Source organism: Patagioenas fasciata, chromosome 24, assembly GCF_037038585.1.
Source record: "Patagioenas fasciata isolate bPatFas1 chromosome 24, bPatFas1.hap1, whole genome shotgun sequence".
Classification (NCBI taxonomy): Eukaryota; Metazoa; Chordata; class Aves; order Columbiformes; family Columbidae; genus Patagioenas; species Patagioenas fasciata.
Genome location: NC_092543.1, coordinates 7,450,300 through 7,469,353, shown reverse-complemented (window position 1 = coordinate 7,469,353; position 19,054 = coordinate 7,450,300). Strand labels below are relative to the sequence as shown.

The following is a 19,054-nucleotide window of genomic DNA, read 5'->3' as shown; positions in this document are numbered from 1 at the left end:
CCAGCCAGCACGGAGCCTCAGCTGGGACAGGGTGGTCCATCTGCTCGGCTGCCAGCCAAAGCACCCCCTGCCAAACACAGCAAAGGCAGAGAAGCAGAAGGTAATTAGCAGAGCTGAACGCTTGGAGTTGAAACCTTTAAGCCCAGCCTTTAAATCAGCAACGGCTGCAAATGGCTCCTTCAAGTCCCGCGCCATGGTTGGCAAACCAGGACCTAGCTGCTGAGGAGAATCAGCTGTTCTTCCTTACGGCGCCTTTTAGAAGCACTGGGATGTTCTCGGTTTAGGGGGAAGAAAGTGCCAAGGTGGAAGCTGTGGGAGCAGGAGGAACACAGGCGGAATCGGGGAAGGAAAGGCAGGGGCTCCCCGAGCAGCCTGGCTGCCCGCGCCGGGGCTGGGGCCGCAGACGCCTCTCCCTGCAAGGATCTGAGCTGACAGACGGGCAGAAAACAGGGCCCAGCACCCCAGAGCACGTCCCGGAGCACACCCCAGAGCACATCCCAGAGCACATCCCAGAGCACATCCCAGAACCAGCCCCACGCTCCCCTGGCACTGCCCCGCTCCAGCTGCAGCTTAGATGTGACTATAATTGCTTGATAGGAGAGCATTAGGCACCCTCAACAGCACAGAAATAGCCACGTGAAGCTGGCTGCTTCATGGAGGAGCTGTATCTCCATCCCAGTTTGGACGGCTCAGAGGCTCCCCAGCCAAAACCTCCGGCACGGTTTTGCCTCCACGCTATGGCACGGCAACACCAGCGCAGCAGCACACGCTGCACCGGTATGCGACTGGGAGCAGATGCGCAGCGGCAAGAGAGGCTCGCTAAGCACCAGCGATCGGAGGCACCGCGGGACCCGCACGAACCCCCGTCAGAGGGGAGGGGAGCAGTCCCGCCAGCGCTACTGGAATAACATGCAAATCAAACATTAATTTTTCATCTCCCATCAAACCAGTAAGCGGAGAACATCGGCTTGCACTGGAGTTTGAGGTGGGGGGAGCCGGTTTCCACGGTAACGGGGGGGCTGTATTTTCCAAAGTGCTCGGCAGCCCCAAGCGGCCCCCGCTCGGCGCGCGGCTCAGCGCCGCAAACAAAGCCACGCAGGGCTGTGCAGCGGGGCAGCATCTGCCCCCTTGCAAGCCACAGCTTTAAAGATGCCATTACGCTAAACGTGAGGTCTATAACCTGACAACACAGCTGCCATATTTTTTTTTCAAAAAGGGACAAGTAACTCCGTCGAGGAGCATTACACTGGTTCAAGGGAGAGATGCAGGGCAATAATTGATGTAAACAGCTCCGACAGAGACCTCACCGAAGTGACTTATTGCTGAGTTTGCTAGCGAGATTAACGTTGAAGGTCGCCGAATAAAATCAGATCTTTCCGCCTGCCAGGAGGTGGAAAAGCTTTACGGGAAGCAGAGGATTAAGTACATCCGTGGCCAGACCGGAGGGATGTGCCTCTAATAACTCTTGCAGCCAGACCCGAGGCGCTGCCTCTGGAAATGCCTCAGCAACCCCCTGCACCCACCCCACGGGAGGGGAGAGGAGGGGGCGGCCAGACCCACCAGCCCCCAGGAACCACACAGGGCGAGGGGGGTCTCGCACAGCAAGCAGCAGGAGGGGCCCTCGATACCTGTGCACACACACAGACAGACATGTTTGCTATGACCAAAATCCCCTCCTGCATCCCGCTGCCTGTGGTGGTCATGAAACGCCAGCATCGGTCCCAAGGGCCTTCCAATTTCAAGAGAAAAATTACAGTCGATACAGGTTACCAGCTACTCTCTATCCAGTATAGATTTATAAAAACAATGGGGTCAGGGCTTCGGGAGAGAGCACATTTTATAGTTCATAAGACTAATGAGATAACTTTCCCTTGGTACTCTGGGGCCACTATTTCCTTACGCAGTCTATTTTAACTGCTGGAGAATCAATAGGTGCCAGCGTTTATGAATTAGCTGTACTTGGAGCATAAGCATCCCAAGGCATTCCGGACAAATCCAATAACTGTTTGGTGCTATTTCTGGCCACGTTTAAAGTGACAAACACCTCCCCAGGGGGAAGACACGGAGGGGGAAGCCCCAAAGAACAAAGCTTGTGCTTTTCCGCCGCTGCCGTAGCGGCGCTTCGCGGCTGCGGCTGCTGTGCCAGGACGCGGCTGCCCGGCACGGGGCTGGCCCGGGGGAGAGGAGCCTCCGGGGTGGGTCAGCAAAGCCAGTCAGCAGGGAAACTCCTGCCCGTGCCACGGCACAGCACGGCACGGTACGGCACCGCTCGCCCCATCGCTCTGCCAGCTGCAGCATCGGTTGCCGGCACCTCCCTCCCCAAAACACAGCGGCCAGGCGGGGTGGGGGACATGGGACAGGTGGGGAGCTGGCAGGTGGTGGTTGTGCTTTTCATCTCCACAGGTTGAGCCCAGCTCCGTGCCACGGCCAACACCGAAAGCACAGAGAGCCTGGAGTGGGCACTGAGATGAAAGCTCCATCCACCCTGGAGATGTGAAAGAGGAACCGGGGCTCGAGCCCAATGCAAATTTCCTAAGAGCCGCGTGATATCTGTCAGATTTCTGTACATGTTTGCCCACAGCGGGGGTCCCAGGGGAGGCGCATGGCAGCCACCGCTCCCTTTTGAAGGCAGCACGTCGCTGCCGCGCACCCACCTTGAAGCTTTGTGGGCATCTGTAACGCACCCGACGCCCGCTCAGCACCCTGTCCGGCTCTGCACCAAAGGGCTCCCTCCCTCCTCCTCCTCCTCCTGGCTCCAGGAGCAGCAGCATCCACCCCAGAGAGCACCGTGTCCCTGCGGGCACCGCAGGCTGTGCCAGGAGCATCCTGCAGACCCCAAGGCAGCTCCCAGCCCTGTCCCGGTGCAGGCACAGGCACGGACACAGGCACGGGCACAGGCACGGACACAGGCACAGGCACGCATGCCAGCACGTCTGCTGCCGACGGAGCCAGGGACACGGACACAGCCGCGGAGGGGGGAATTCGGGGAGTCGTGACGGGCTTTCCGCCTCCCCTCCTTAATCTCCTTTATAAGCACGGCTCCATCTCCTCCCGTTACAGGATTAACACCCGTCTCTCATTCTCCTCTTGCAACAAGATTTTATTTCTAATTACGCTGTAATAAAACCAGGCGCGCTCCCAGGGCTTCTTCCAAATGACTTGTCGACACTCGGGGAGATTGGATCCTACGCGGGCCCGGTGCCGCTGCCTGACAGTCATTAGGCATGCATGAGGGAGAGGTTTTAAGAATGGAATTGCATTTAAATGGCTTTTCCGAGAGGGAGAGATGAAACACAAAAAAGAGAGAGAGAGAAGCTGAAAGGAAAGGTTTAAAACGAGGATGTCATTGTCACCCCTTGTCACACTGCTGCCCGGCAGCCGCAGCGCCAGGTCCCCGGTGCCGGGCAGGGACAGACCTCTGGCCCCATGGATCAGCCGGGGACGGGACCCGCTCTCCGCGCACTCACCCGCGCACGCGGAGCTGCCGGGCAGCAGCGCATCCTCTGCCGCCGAACTGGCTCTAAAGGCTTCACATAACTACTTGCAGAAGCCCAGCGCCCGGTCACGAGCCAACAAACACCAAAGGAAATGCGGTGGGGGCTTTCTGATAATCAGGCTTGGCTCTGAGCACCAAATTCATGTCCCGGAGAGAGCCAGTGGCACCGCGGTGCACAAACACCCTCTGCGAAGAATGGCAGAGAGGGCTCCGGGCTGGGGCATCGCCCCGAGGGATCTGCTGCAGCAGTGACCAGCTTTACGGGCACAAACAGCCTCCGGAGCAAGGGGTTTTCCTGGCAGGCCTCAGGAAGACGCACACCGAAATGAGCAGGAGATCGGGAAGATCAGATATTGGCATTGGCAACGCCGGCGTGCACGCTGAGCCCGGCACCGGCAGCACCGCGGCCGGAACCAGCCCGGCCAGACCTCGCGGCTCTCGCCAGCTGCTCAGGTGCAAACCCCGCTGCAAAGAATTAATCACCAGCTGCATGACAAATGGCTTCCGACGAAGCAGGGGAAGGTAATTGTTCACGGACACGCGAATCGCAGGGAGCGAAAAGTCGGTGAATAAATTAGCGCCTTCACACGGAATGGGCCAGGTGGGAAGCACCTTGTGAAAGCTCCCGCGCTGTGCCCCGGCTCTCCCAAAATGTTACAGTCCACCTCACAGCCTCTCTGCCGCTTTACTCCCGGTGCAAAGTCTGTGCTGTCTGCATTCCTCTCTCTCCAGGCACCAAAGGCATGTTAGAATTTTGCACACGGGAAGCTTTTTAGAATGGAAAGCAAAAGGCTGCGTTTTAGAGGTGTGAACGCAATCCAGGTAGGAGCTCAAGGAAATCACAAGCACGAACTCCATTCCACCTCAGCCAATGGAAGGCGCTGCTCTTCCTGCCGTGTTCTGAATCTCCACCGCGCTCCGAGCGGCCGCTCCAAGCGTTCTTGTCTTACCCGCAGTTTGCTGCTACCTGGACACAGTTCCCCAGGTAAGGGCTCGCAAGTCGGCAAACTTGGGAGAACAGACGTTGAGAAAGATCTGTTCCTATTAACTCCCTCGGAAGCAAAGTGTCCTGCCGGGCTGGCAGCAGATACCACATCAAGAGTCGTTACTGACCGAAGGGCCAGTTTGCAACCCGTTTCCATAGGAGTCAATCCAGAGTTACGCTGCCCACAAAACGGATCCACAGGGGCACAACCGAGAGCAGAGTTTGTCTTTCCAGGTTTTAATCCACCTCGGAGCCATCCGAGCTCTTTGTGGGCTCGAAAAAGAGTGCGACTCGCACCACGAAAGCGCCGAGGGTTTGGGGACGGTTCCGTGTGTTTGCGCACACCACGGTGACAGCGACTTTTACCAAAACACACCGAGGAGCAGGAATTCCCAGGGGGCAGCTCTGTGGCCGGACCCAGCGCTTGCCCCCTCCCCAGCACCAACCACGCTGGCACCACTGAAGAAGGAGGAGGAATTAATCTTCCGAGGTGGTCCGGAGCCGTCTAATACCAGCAGAAAATTACAGAACAGGATGAAGAGCATTACAAAATGAATAGGAGGGGACTAGAGATTTCCATGGCTAATCCTGTTAACAAGACAATTTCTTATCAAACTCATTATGTGGTAGAAAGCGGAGGGGAGGGAGGGCTGGGGAGGGCGGAAGGCGACGCCGGGCGAAAGGCATCCCCGGGCACACGGGACGCACGGCCCCGCGTCCCCATCGCGCGCATCGCCTTAGTGACGATTGTATTTCTATTTCCAAGGAGAGCTAAACATTACTGGAGTGACATTTACCACCAAATAGTGCCGTCTGCTTCAGATGTATTACCAGTCCTCTCCCAGCGCAGAGCGGCAGCGGGTCGAGATTACGGCAGGCATAAAATACATAAAATCCATCGAGATAACATTCATTTAAAAAAAAATGATTTTCCTAGTGTAATTTTTTTTTAACCTCCTATCAGGACGAGCCTCGTTTGCCAGGAGGAAGCAGCACGCAAGGCTTCGGTGGCAGGGTGAACGCGCATCTGCCTTTGCAGCGCTTTGGGGTGCGCTGGGGGCTCGGGGGCTCCGGTCCCTCCGTGCCGCGATCCCTCCCGTTCAGCTCCGCGACAGCAGAGCAGAGCGATGCCGCCCGAAACGTGACAGCGCGTTCCCCACCGGCCCCCCGAGAACCGCGGGGGCTTCGCTGCCACTTTGTGCGCAACGCTTAATTTTTTTAAATTTGCTATTTAAAAAACCGCGGAACTAGTCAGATTTCATGCTAATGAGGAGAGAATCTGGATCGAGGACTGTGCAAAAATTTGCATCTCAAAGAGGAAAACAGGAAGTCACCGAGAAAGGAAAATCCAGCGCCGAGGTAGCGCGTGCGGCCATAATTAGGCTAATGCTGCCTCTGTTCTGTCAGCTCATTTCCATCAGCCCCGGGGTAACGGGGGACAGGAGGCTCCTTCCCCACCCTCGCCGTGGCACCGCGATGGTTTCGCAGCCCCGGCACGAGGGATGAGGATGGGGAGGGAGGATGCGCAGCTGGGGAGGCTCCTCAAGCGCCGCCAACGCCGCGGGCGCCCGTGCCCACCCCAAGGAAGGAAACACTGCAGCACCCTGGGGCGATCGCAGCCGTGACCTCCCCCGAACACCCCGAGGTGCCCCCGGCCTGGCCTGGCCACCGAACACACGGCTCTGCTGGCCACAAACATGGCACCGCCGGCCACAAACACGGCACTGGCCCCCGCGGCCACACGGACGAGCAACCCTCGTCCCCCCTTTCAAGAGCGGCTAATTCGCAGTCTATCATCAAATTTTCCCTGATTTTTTTAATTGGGTTTTGTTGCCGCTGCAGACATCGCTGTACAAACAATTTTGAACGGCTCTAACCAAGATATTTGCTCATAAAAATCCATCACCAATACCGAGAATGACAGAAATGGAAAACGCCTAATGAAAACAAAGGGGAAAACAACAGGTACTACAGTCCTTTGCCATCCATCAAGAACCTCGGGTTATTAAAAATACGGGAGGGGAAAAAAACCCCTCACATCTGCAATCAGATCTCGAGAAATCTTGAAAAGACAAATACCCGCATAGGAGGAAATTCTTTGCCCCCACTTCAGTCTGCAGGAGTTTCGCCGTAATTATAATAAGAGTAAGGCTGCTGCATAACACGAGAATTATTTTCCCCACTTACATTGTCAAATGATCATTTTGCCCTGCAGTGAAATCTCAATAATTATAACGCTGAACCATGAAAGAACAAAGAAATAGCAAAAGCCGTGTTTTCTTGCCGGGAGGAGGGGGAGGGAGCGGAACCGTATCGCAGGACTGGAAGCGCGTCCTTTCTCTAATTGTCTTTCTCAGGGCCGCGTGTCTCACCCGAGCACTCGGAAACCCTCGACCGCCCTTCTCCGAGGCTCGAGCAGCCAGGGGAGCCCCCAAGACCCCGTCAGATGGCGGGGTTGTGTGGACAGGAGCGGGCACCAGCGATGCGGAGGAGGCTCCCCACCAAAAACAGGGCTGCTTGGGAGGAGGAGGATGGCGCCCATCAGCCCCCCAAGCCCTTGCACCCACTGCAGCACCCATTGCAGTACCCATTGCAGCACCCATTGCAGCACCCATTGCAGCACCCACGGCCCCTCGTCGGGGAAAGCGAGGGGAAATCACAAAGAAAGGGGACATAAAGATCATGGGGGGGCTAAAGGAGGAGAACAAGAAAAACAAGACGACAGAACGCTTGCTCCACAGCCCTCGGCTAAATTACAAACCGGTTTACTGAGGTGGAAAGCTGCAGTGAGCTGAGGGGGAATATGTGGAAACCATCTGCAGATTTAAAAATAATCTATTTTACGATCACCCTCGAACATATTCTTTTGCAGAAACCAAATAGGATTTGTTGTTGTTGTTTTGTGCAAACTGTTAGGGAAAAATTACTAGAAACATGCAGGGGGTTTTGCCTTCTTGAGTACTGAGAGGCTAAATATGCCCTTCCTTATGTTTAGAATAGTAACAGTCATCTTAAAATTAACTCGGGCTGCATCAGAGCCTGAAAACAGTTGCAATTCAGAGCCTGCAGAAAGCAGGACAAACCTGCACTGGGGTATCTCGCGCTTCTTGCTGACAGATGTCTTCCTACATACAGTAAATATAGGTCGTCTTTTCCTACCCAGAGAACTGTAGATCTTAATTAACCAGGCCACTAGCAGCATATGTAATGATTTTTTGCAGCTTGCTGAGCAAACCTTCCCGCGCCGAGTGGGGGGATGCGAGGACGCACGGGAGGGACCGTCCCCTCCCAACCCCGCTCCTCGCCCTGGCCCAGCCCAAAGCTCGGCTTTACCCGCACCAGCCAGAGGGGGTTATTAAGCTGTGCCGACTAAACCGCGCTTCCTCCTCGTAAACCACTTCTGGATTAAATCATCTGCGGGCTCAGGGAGCCAGAGACAAATGAGCTAATGGAATTCATGCTGCACGACGATGCCGTCGTGCCGAGCGATCAGCGGAGGGGCAGCGGGGCTGGGACGGGCGAGGGCGGCAGCACCCATCGCTCCCAGTGACGGGTCCCTCCGAGAGGGCACCGGCGTGCGCCGAGGAGCAGAGCTGGGCTCCAGCCCCCTGCTCGGGACGAGGGGAAATCCCCAGTGTCGGTTTGCGGGACGGCAGCCGCGCACCTCCTGAGCGAGCACCTTCACACCGCTCTGCGCATGGATGCTCCGAATCCAACAGCTGGTCTCTAGAAACACCTGGAATCGGAGAGCGGAGCCCAAGCATGCACCCAGGATCCTCTTCTAGACTGTTTCTACAGCCAGAAATACACTCGGCAGCGCAAGAATAGCATAAACAGATCTGTTTGCAAAGGCCAAAATGGTGATGCTCCAGAAAAGAGAGTGAGAAGCTTCTGAGACCCTTTGGGGAAAGTCCGGGGGCCAGAAAGCTCCCCCTGCCACATGGAAAACTGCAAGAGAGCTACAAACCGCTGCCCTGCACCAGGCTGAAATAGATCTTGCAAAAGCCAAGCCCTTCTTTTGATCTGATGAGAAAAACTGAAAGCCTCGCTAAAGGAGCTCAGGAGTGAAGTGGAACGATCCTGTGCGGTCACTGACCGCCACGGTCCCACTTGTCCACGCAGACACGCGTGGCACATCCACCATACCCCTCCCTGCCTCGCACCACGGCGAGAAAACCGGCGACCGCCACTCCAACAAAGAGCAGAACTTCCTCCCCGCTCGTTAGCGCTGGAAAAGCAACAGAAAAAAATCCCCAGGACACAACCTCCTCCTCAGCTCTGAAGTCTGAACGGTTGGAGAGGGCAGCTGCGTTTATTCTTTGCATGTCACCTCACTCAAAGAGCTGGTCTGCGTGTTTTTATCAAGAAGGCACTGATGCGAGCCCGTGCCAATGAAGGTACCCCCAGAACCACCCCCATTTTAGTGCTGAAAAGGCTCGGAGAGCAACTGGGGAGCTGTGTGCGTTCACAGGGGGAAACAACCCTCGCGTTGCATTAGCATTGCTCCTCCCAACAGAGACACGGCACAAATGCACTAAAAAGCAGCATCTTTGCCACGCGTGGGGCTGTGGCGACGGCAGCACGGCTGGGAGGAGGAGCAGCCCCCTCCTGCACCGCACACGATCCCCCGCATCGTATCAATAATTATTGAGACAAGGCAACCGTATGTTGACCTAGTTAGAGGTCCAAGAACAAAACCAGCACAGTAGCTTCGTTTAACACCTGGCAGTCCTGATGGAGACAGGCCTGTCTGGGTGCTGGGGAGCCTCAGCATTGACACCTGCACCCCGCGAGCACCAGCAGCACCCAAACCCCGTGGGTCAGAGATGGCAGCACAAGAACTGTGTCGCTGCTCGCAGCGCCTGCACCAGCCCGCTCCTGCCACGGACCCCGGGGAAGGAGCCCGGTGCCAGGGGAGCCTGGAACAACGCCGGTACCTGCTCATCCCGCAGAACTGTTGTAGGGGTTTGGCATCTGGAGCAGGAATCTCGCTGCGCCCAGCGGAGCAGGCTGGCTCGGAACAGAGGTGCTGGTGCTGCAGATCAGCACAGCACGAGTGAGCCGCACCCCAGCTGCAACCCCACCGAAGCGTCCTCCTTCGCTGCAAACAACGACGAGAGCGTGCTACCCAGACTGCCTATCGCTGTCATTATTGTCAGCATATTTAGTTGCTCTTGCAAGGTAGTGGCTTTCACAAAGAAACTGGAGCGCTGGAGGGCTGCGGGTTCCCTCGCCCTGCAAGTGGGGACCCTCTTCTCCAAGCAGAAAGGCCACTGGCTGCTCCCAAACCACCCAAGAGTGTCAGAAACACCTCACTGGGTTGGAGCAATGGTCTGTGCCCACAGCTCTGCCCCAGCAGCTGCAGGGTAGGCACACGAGCCCGGGCAGTTCTGCAGTCCCGATCCCTCCCGTCTGCCCAGCACCCCCCATCGCACCAGGGGTGTGAGTGGGGACAGTCCTGCCTGGTCCTTTCAGTAGCTGCTTATGGGCCTGCTGCCCAGGAACAGATCTAATCCATCCCTCCTGCTCTGGTGATGGGATCTGTGTTTGCAAAGCGATCCCCTCCCGGCACCGGGGAGCCATGCAGGATTTGGTCAGTAACCGTCTACGCTTCAAAGACAGCAGGGAAATGGTCCAAATAGTTTCAAGTAGCATCACAAAAATGGTCCAGGGCTGAAAGAATTAGTCAGATGTTGTGGGATGCAGCACAATCCCCATGCTCATCTACAAGTGGTGCCTCAGTCACTGCAGACATGGAGAAGAGAGATCCCGTGTCCCCCCGACAGCAGCACAACAGCATCCCCGGCCTGGAAACTCAACTTCAGCAAATTCAACCTTGAAAGAAGATGCAATTTCCTAGCAACAAGTAATGAGATGCTGGGGCAGCTTAACAGGAGAGTGAGCGGACTCCACGTGGCCCAAAGTCTTTAAATGAGACGAGATTTTGCTTCGTTTTGTTTGTTTTCATCTGGGAGTTGGGACCCCATAATCCACCGGTGACTCCGGTGTGAGCTACTGCGTGTCACTCACCCGCAGCACGTGTGCACACACACACGGAGTTTTATCCGAGACCTGAGCTCATTCTGTCCCCATCCTGCCTCCAATGTGCCGTGACATTCAGGATGAATCCCTCCATCTCGGGAACATGTCAAAGAGGTGTCTGCCCCTTCCAGGCCAGAGCATTGCTCGGGGCCAGGGAGGTGGGGACAGCGTGGACGCTGGCATCGCCAGCCTGGGGGACACTCACGGGTCCCCAGCCTCCTGCTCGAGGCTCCCCCTGCTCTGCACGGTCACAGACACTGCCACACGGAGGTGGCAGCCCATGCCGGGAAGCCACCATGGCTGCGGCAGGTCACCCCAAGGGCAGGCGGGAAGGGAGCTGTGGACATGGGGACGCAAAGGGACAGCGCATGGTACCAGCTGGAGGGTCCCTCCCTGGATGGGACGCAGCGTCCAGCTTCACGCACACAGCTCCGAATGTGACAGACCACAGGGCACTGCCCCCAAAGGGCTTGGTGGCAGACCACGGGACGCCCCCGAGCACAGCCCTCCTGCCCAGGGCAGCCAGCACATCTGCATCCCTCCCCAGCCTGGGAACACTCGCTCGTCTCCCCTGGCCCACCCCGGTCCCGCTGCCCCTGCAGCGCTGCAGCCAGATCTGGCCTCCAAAAAGCCTTTCCAGACTGACAGGGTACAAATTATTCTTCCCTTTCAGCTGCTGTACAAGCCTATCTGGCCACCCTTCAGCAGCTGCTGCCTCGCACGCCGCTGGGCTGACACTGCGAGGGTGGGCAGAGGGCAGGGGGTGGTTTGGGGAGCACAGCATCGTCTGCTGCCACGCACGGGGGCTCATTGCCCACGAGGGACAAGGAAGGCAACACAAGTGCGGTTTGCACGAGCAGCGGAGCAGACGAGCACCCTTGCAGTGCAAAGCGCAGAGCTCTCCGGGAAGGGCAGGGAGGCACGGCACAGGGCAGTGACGCTCCTCGGTGACACGCGTTAGCGGGTGCACAAGCAGGGCTGGTACCCCGCCAATTCACAAACGTTCTATTCATAAAAACACTGCAAAGTTCATGCGCGTTTGCTAATTACTCAACCTGCTCCTCTGTCAGGTGAATAATGTGGGGAAAAATAATAAGCAATTTGTTCGAAAGCTCGCAGAGACATTTGCCGAAGGCGTTACCACAGCACCCGGCTCCGCACACGGAAACTGGAGCCGGTGTGTCCCGCACTGCCGGACAGGGCATCCCCGTTTCGTACAGAGCTCGGGCCACAACCCACAGCTCGCCCTGCGCTGGAGGGGTCTGGGGATTCAGCCGCAGCCCCCTGGCTGCTCCTAGCAAGGGATGTGACACGATAAAGCACTAAACTACCCTCTTCCAGCTCCTCTTGAGGAGTGTATGCCATACATTACAGCCACAGCAAAACCCCATACAGGACACTGAACATTAAACCCCTCCGATGGATCCCATGGCAAAAGGCAACTCGACTGCTTTTCAGATCTAATTAACGTGCCAGCCCTTAATCGACTCCATCCCGGTGCTGGTGTGAGGAGAGGTGCAGAAGGCGATGGGTCTGCACCAAGGAGCTGCCCCCCGGAGCAGGCAGCCCAGCCAGGCCCTGCTCTCTGCAGCGCTGCTAATTACCGCAGCACTTCCAAAGGCAGGAATAATTAAAGCACCTTCTCCTTCCCCGGAGAGCAAGAGCAAGGGCCTTAGCGGGTGGCACAGGGAGGGGAAACCATTTCCCAACCTCCTCTGCCTTCCTCCCAAGCTGCCCGGGCAGCAGGCAGAGCGTGCTGCTCCGGAGCATCCTCAGGGCTGATTTTGTCAGCGCGTACCCAAAGATGAGAGAAGGAACGAGAACAAAGCGGCTGGCACGAGAGGGCTGGATGGGAGACCTCTGCAGTTTTGGTTGAAGAGGCACTGAGGAGCCGGCACACCTCCTCCCCAACCATTTCCTCCAGGGGATTGTTTCCTTCACGCACTAATCATTCTAAACAAAAAACATCACAGGCTGGCAAGCCCCAGCCTGGGGGTGGTGCAAGGACAGGGCCAGCAAGAGAGAGCTCCGTGGTCACCGAGAGCCCCAGGGCCACCGCACAGGTCTCTGCCAACACCGACTTCCAGTCACGGGCTCTGCAACTCCAGCAAAGTTACCGACAAGCGTTACAGCATCTCCAGAGCAGCGAACGGGAGCGCACGCAATCAGAGAGGTGAGGGGAGGATGGAAACAAAAGGCAGCAATAAATCACTTCCCTGCTGCTACCCAAGGAGATATAATTAAGTTTCTGCCTAGAGTGGCGTTGCTGACAGTCGTCCTGGAACGAGACAAACATAACGCGCGAGGTTGGGCTGCAATAACAGCAGTGGCAGGTGATGCGTGCGCTCAGCAACGCGCCCCAATTAGGGAGCTGCAGGCTCCAGCGGGGAGAGCGCCGGCAGACGGCTCGGGAACCGCGCGTGGGACCCTGCGGGCCCCGAGGTGCCTCCCAAATGCGCTCTGCGGCCCCATGCTCTACCAGCCTCCCCCCGCGCGCCCCCCCTGTCACCCACGCGCGGTACAGAGGGCGGCACACACAGGTCAGCGGTGCCGAGCTCGCCCGCCTGCGTCCTGCTTGTACTTAAGCATGGGCTTAACTTTAAGCACGGGCTTAACTTTAAGCACATGAAATGTCCCCGATCTCCAAAGGATTATTTGCAGGCTCAGCTGCATGCACCGGGTGGGCTGCTCAGCATCACACCCCAGGGACAAAAGGCAGCGACAAATCCCACAAATGGGGGGGCGCAGCCAAAATGGCCAGGCGGGCCCATCCAGCATGGGGACTGTCACTGAGGCTGGAAGCCGAACTGGTCAAAACCTCCTTACGAAGGCCAAGAACACTGTGGTCAGTACAAACCATCTTCTGCTTGAACACACCTGCATTTTTTCAAATGCTTTCCTCGATTCTCTCAAAAAAATAGATTTGACAACCCTGTATCAATTCTCAAGTTATTTATACAAGAGAGGTTTGTTTAGTTCTTTCTCAGCACACAGTCATTGAAGACAACCCCAAAACAGAGGCAAATTTTCAAAGCGCTCTCATCTTGCGACGTTTTTCAAACTTTCTTATTTTAAAGTATCTGTAAAAACCTCATCCTGCCCTTCCCACGGTGTTTTGAACTTCGCAGGCGGCGTTTTGCTGAACGCGTTTCTGCAGAAGCTCCGTCGGTGCCATCCCCGTGACACCACCCGGTGCTGCCTCCAGCGAGAAGCCCGACCTGGCCACACGCAAAGCTCGGCTTTAGCAGCTCAGCCCAGAGCGGGGTGCCCCAAAGCCACAGGGCACTGGGGGGGCGGATCCGGGCAGGAGCCTCTTGGTCCCCCATTGCCAGGACACGCGGTGCAGACGCACCCGGCGCTCCCGCGGTGCTCGGGTCCCTGCATCCCCTTCCCTCCCCGGCCAGCAAGGAGCCCCGGCAGCGTGGAGCGCGGCCCCGCTCAGCCGAGAGCCCCCAGCTGCCATCTGGACGGATAACGGGATTTTTTTCCCGTGCATATATGGAAGAGGGGGTGGGGGAAGGCTGAGGAGAAATGAGGCTGCAAAATGAATTCAGCATCAATTATTCTAAAATATGCATGTTAAGATGGGAAGGGCGCCGCGGCTGCATCCATCTCCACTTCTGTTCATTGCGAGCAGCAAGATGTGACCCGGGAAGATGACAGCATCTCGCGTCTCACTCACACAAACATGAGCCGGGAAGGGGGGGATATTAAAAATGGAGACAATGCTGCATATTAAAATGCCACAGATGGAGCTTTCTGCAGCCTTTGCAGTCTGCCTCGGAGATTATTGCTGGGCCATATTGTATTAAAAATGGGGGGTGGGTGTGTTATTTATTTAATTTTTAAACAAATTCCATCTCCTACTCATGCTGGACGGATGAAGTGAGCTCTTGAGCTCCAGCCAGCTTTTCCAGCAAACCCACATGAAAAATGCATTTTCATTAATACAAACTGTTTGCAGAAGGTAAATTAATTCTGGAAATGGTTTTCATACATGGCAAATTATACGTTCAGTGAAAACACTAGACACTCTACAGTCATAATAAAAGCCCTGTGTTCCCTTTAACGAAGCGGGAGTGCCAGGTAAAGGCAGCTAGCTGGAACGATTAAACAAATAAGTAAATAGGCGAGTAAAAGCCAAAGGGTTTGGTGCTGTGGGGAGGCTGCCGGGCTCCAGCAGCGATCCCAGGATTGCAGAGCAGGATCCGGACCCTTCCCACCACAGCGGTGCCGGGGCTGAGGGTCCCGTTGCGGAGAGGTGCACAGAGCACGGACAGGGGCGGCCAACCCTCTGCCGCCTCCCAGCCAAGAATGAAGCTCCAACACCAAGCCCTCTCCTCAAAAGTTTCTCTTTTGCTCTCCAATCTTTTTATGTCTCCTTTAACGGTCCCGCTTCTGAGCGCCTGCTTATGGCAAGGGGAGAGATATATAATTGATGAAACGACGCCGTGCCCAGCCCAGCCAGCAGACATCTGCTGTGCACGCAGACGCGCTCAGGTGCCGTCACGCTGCGCTCACCGCAGTGCATGGAGCGCGGCTGATGGGCCAACGTGGGGCCACCCGCACCCTGGGACACCGCACGGCAGGCACTGCTGGGGGTATTCACGCCTCTCTGCTGTGCCTGTCCTGCCTGCTCTGCCACAAGCTGCCTTCAGCTTCCTTACCCCCGTCCCTCGGTGCCGCCGCGCCAAGCCGGCAGCCGGTGCGGGATCTGCCAGGTGTCGGGGTGCCGGCACCGCTGTGCCGTCCAGCACCCCCCACACACGCTGCCTTTCCACAGCAGCTCTGGCTTTGAGAGACTAGGGCCAAATGGAACGCAAGTGCGACGTCTTGGAATCAGAGGAGCCATCTCGGAGCAATTTGAAGAGCAGAGCAAATACCAGTCCCTGCGTTTGTCGGGGGAACCGAGGGCTGTGGATGAAGGGGGTAGCATTTCCTAGCAGCCTGCTGCATCGGAAAGCAAAGAATGATAAAGAATCTTTTAGTCACCTCTTAATTACATATTCTGGGTACATTAAGAAAGGAGAAATGCATCTCAGGTCACCGCCTGTCACCGCGACAAAGGCCCGTGATGAGTTCTGTATTCAAAATATTTGCACTAATTATCAGCACAGTTCCCCTTTGAAAGCGCTTGGAGGGATGGATGGCGTTTCACCCGAGGGAATCAGCCCGCACTGCTTTCTCTGCACTATACATAAATATACTTGTGCGCGTGTATATTTTTACCAACGTGCCCGCACATGTATCCATGGAGAAAAAACCTATAAACGCCTAACGCTCCCCGTGTGGGGCTGGAGAGCGGGAGCGGCACGAGAGGGGCTCCTCGCCTCTCTCTGCAGGCGCAGCAATGCGGGGCTGAGATGCGGCGGTCCCGCTGTGTTCCGGAGGTGGGAGCGGGCACTCCCAGCCCAGGGCGACCGCCACAGCCACAGCCTGGTCAAACGGAAAACAACCCTCTGCCAACGCAACCGCCCAGGGAAGGAGAGAAACGCACCGAATGCAAATGGCGACTGACCTTTAATTAGTGCATAAGTAGGCACGAGGGGGAAAAAAACACCAGAACTTCCCTAGGCACCTTCCCTTTCTCAAGAGCAGCAGGAATCACAGTGTCCCCATGCCAGTGTCTGACTATTTTCCCAGGCTGGAGCTCCCACAAAGCATCCTCTCCTCCCTCCGCTTGCGCTGCCTCCTGGGGAGGCCAAGAGGAGGGCAAGGGATGGGCAACAGGGTTCCCGGCTCCCACCACGAGTGTTTGCAGGATCGTACTGTACACGAGGGAAGAGCAGAGCCAAAGCCGTCTGGTATGTGCTGCTGGGCCCCAGCAGGACACAGAGCAGAGCTCCTGCCCGGGGATAACCTCCTCGGGGGGCAAACTAACCCCTGCCAAAAAGCAGAGCAGAGCAACCCCCAAGAGCCCTGGTGCTGCTTGGGGATACCGAGCTGGGCCACACATCTGGGTCCCATGGTGGTGTCAGGTGTTGTGGGACTCCATGTCATTCCCCGTTTGCTGCCAGCTGATAACCCCTGGAGCCTGCTCGACGCCCCAAGTCTGACCCCTCCATACGCTACGCAGCAACCTCTTTTCCTCAGCAAGCATTTAATCTGACTGGACAGGAGGAAAACCATGTAGATATAAATGGGGCCAGGAGAAAATAGCATGCTTCAGGTTCCTCAGGAAAGCATATGGGAACGGGAGACCTATTAATAAATTCTTCTTTGTTCTGTGTTGTCTGTGATAAATAGCCACACTCAGCATCAATAACTGCAAACATCCTTGGGAAAGAGAGACATGCAGAAACCCATCACGCTGCTGAAAGCAGAGAATGGATTCAATTTCAGTTTTGAAGGCAAATTTCACAGTCCTAAACAAAATTATCTGAGGGGGCTGCTGTGGCCGCACGTGCAATAAATGTAAGGTTATGGCTGCTAAACCAGGAGAACGTCTCCCAAGAGTTGTAATATCTTATGCTAAAGGACAAGAAAGCAGAGCCCCATTCAGGATGATGCCTTTATAAAAATAACATTTAGGTTTCCAAATAGAAAACGTTTTCATTAAGGGAACATAACACTTCTGGAATGCCACGGCCCTAGAGATTACTCAAACCCCCACCCCTTTGCTGGCATCCGAAAGTAAATTTCCGTGAGATTTTGAACACTGCTGAGACCTCAATAATTTGGGGGTAGGAGGAAAAGCAGAGCAGTAGCAAGAGACATTCCTAATGGCAAAGACATGAAAAACGCAGCTTTATTTTTTTGATGATTGCATTAGATTTTTTATCACAGAGATGAAAAATGAGCAGCTACCACCTCCTAATTCACTGCCTGGGGACTGGATTCCTCTCTGCTGCCGTATGAGGAGAGGCGCTGAAAGCAGCGCCGCGCAGGAAATGAGCTCTATTGCAGAAGAGCCCACTCCATTGTGCAAAAATAGTAAGCTGGTGCAAAGTGCATGTACTGAGCCCGGTCCTGTGGGTTTAGGACGTGCAGCAAACTCCAGGCTTTGAGATAAAGGGCTTTAAGGGCAATAAAGGTGAGAAAGAGCAGAAACTGGAGGCTGTGTCATCTGGCAGAGCAGAGAGCGCCCCAGCACCGCGGACAGCGCCCCAGCACCGCGGACAGCGCCCCAGCACCGCGGACAGCGCCCCAGCACCGCCCACGGGACCCCGCCCACGGGACCCCGCCCACTCCCCACCCCTGCAAACACGTGCCTTCGGGTTATTTCCTCCTCCACGCACCTTTGGGAAACGAAGGGGTATTTTACACCCGGGGTACTGGCAGGGTTTTCTGTGCCCTGGGGCCCTGAGAGTGCCGAGGCGGCAGAGGAAGGACTCAGCTTCTCATCTCTGTTCCCCTGCGAAAACCCTTCAGCTGCCAGCAAGCACTTCCACCTACAGACACAGCGACTTCCCTGGGAAGCTCCGAGGAGTAGGAAGTGCCATCCAAGATGGTCTGAAGCAGCTGCACAACCACCCAGCACACACGCCACGGATGCGAGGAGATATGATCAATGCGCTTCGCATTTTCCTCAACGGTTTCTCCCCTGAGATATTTGGGGACAGACTTTTGAGCAGGGCCTGTTGCGATGGGACAAGGGGTGATGACTTTAAACTAAAGGAGGGGAGATTCACGCTGGACATGAGGGAGGAATTTTTTACATTGAGGGTGGTGAGACCCTGGCCCAAGTTGCCCAGAGGGGTGGCAGATGCACACACCTGGGATTATTGGCCAAATTCGACTGTAGCAGCTCATTTTCAGCAAGATTAAAGGTTCAGGACTGCTGCTAACACTCCCTTTGGGCAACACAAGAGAGTTTGAGACTGTTGTCACAAGAGCAAACATGTCTTGCTGGAGTTGAACCTGAATGAAAGGTGCAAGCGCTGAAGGAAGTTATTTGCACAGCAGCCTTGTAACCGGGCATCCCCCGTTTCTTTCTTGTTAACCCTGTGCTCTGTAACCCCTTTTTTCCTCACACTTTAACCTGGAGCACCATGAGTTTGAAAGGATAAAGTGCATTAAGAGTTTTAACGCTGAGGAAGACAGTAGCCTGACATTTTAATAACTCTAATGTTCTGGAATTTGCAGAATTACCACTGTAATGCATATCCCACCACCAGTCCCTCCACTGCGATGCACACAAGCTCTAGACCACGTTAAACACCATGGGCTTTTCTGTTGCTCAGGGTAAAGAAATCAGCCCCTTCTGCGGTGCCTGAGGCAGACCAGGAGTTTCCAGTGCCACCTTCTCCCCCATCAGGCCATAGACACTGCTCCTCATCCTCTTCCTCCTGAACAGCTCAGCTGCAGCAACAGCCAGAGCAACAGTGCAGAGATACAAAGGCTGCTTCTGATGGGCTTTTTTGTCTTGCACCAACCCCAGCGCTCTGGAATGCCAGTTTCCTAGTCTGCAGAATCCTTCCCAAGTCACTGCTTATATATCCTACAGTTCAGTTTAATGTTACCCGAATTACTTGGTCCTTTGCCTCTATCAAGCCTGAAATTCATCCTAAGCCAGTGCATGAAAATCAGCA

At 55.8% G+C, this 19,054-nt stretch overlaps 2 protein-coding genes across 4 annotated transcripts in view; both read right to left on the bottom strand.

Moving 5' to 3' along the window:
- The window catches only part of FXYD2 (FXYD domain containing ion transport regulator 2), a 98,508-nt gene that overhangs the window by 25,438 nt on the left and 54,016 nt on the right, over positions 1-19,054 (bottom strand). The gene's annotated exons all lie outside the window — the stretch shown is intronic.
- DSCAML1 (DS cell adhesion molecule like 1) overlaps positions 1-19,054 on the bottom strand; it is an 88,074-nt gene that overhangs the window by 25,238 nt on the left and 43,782 nt on the right. The window lies entirely within an intron of this gene.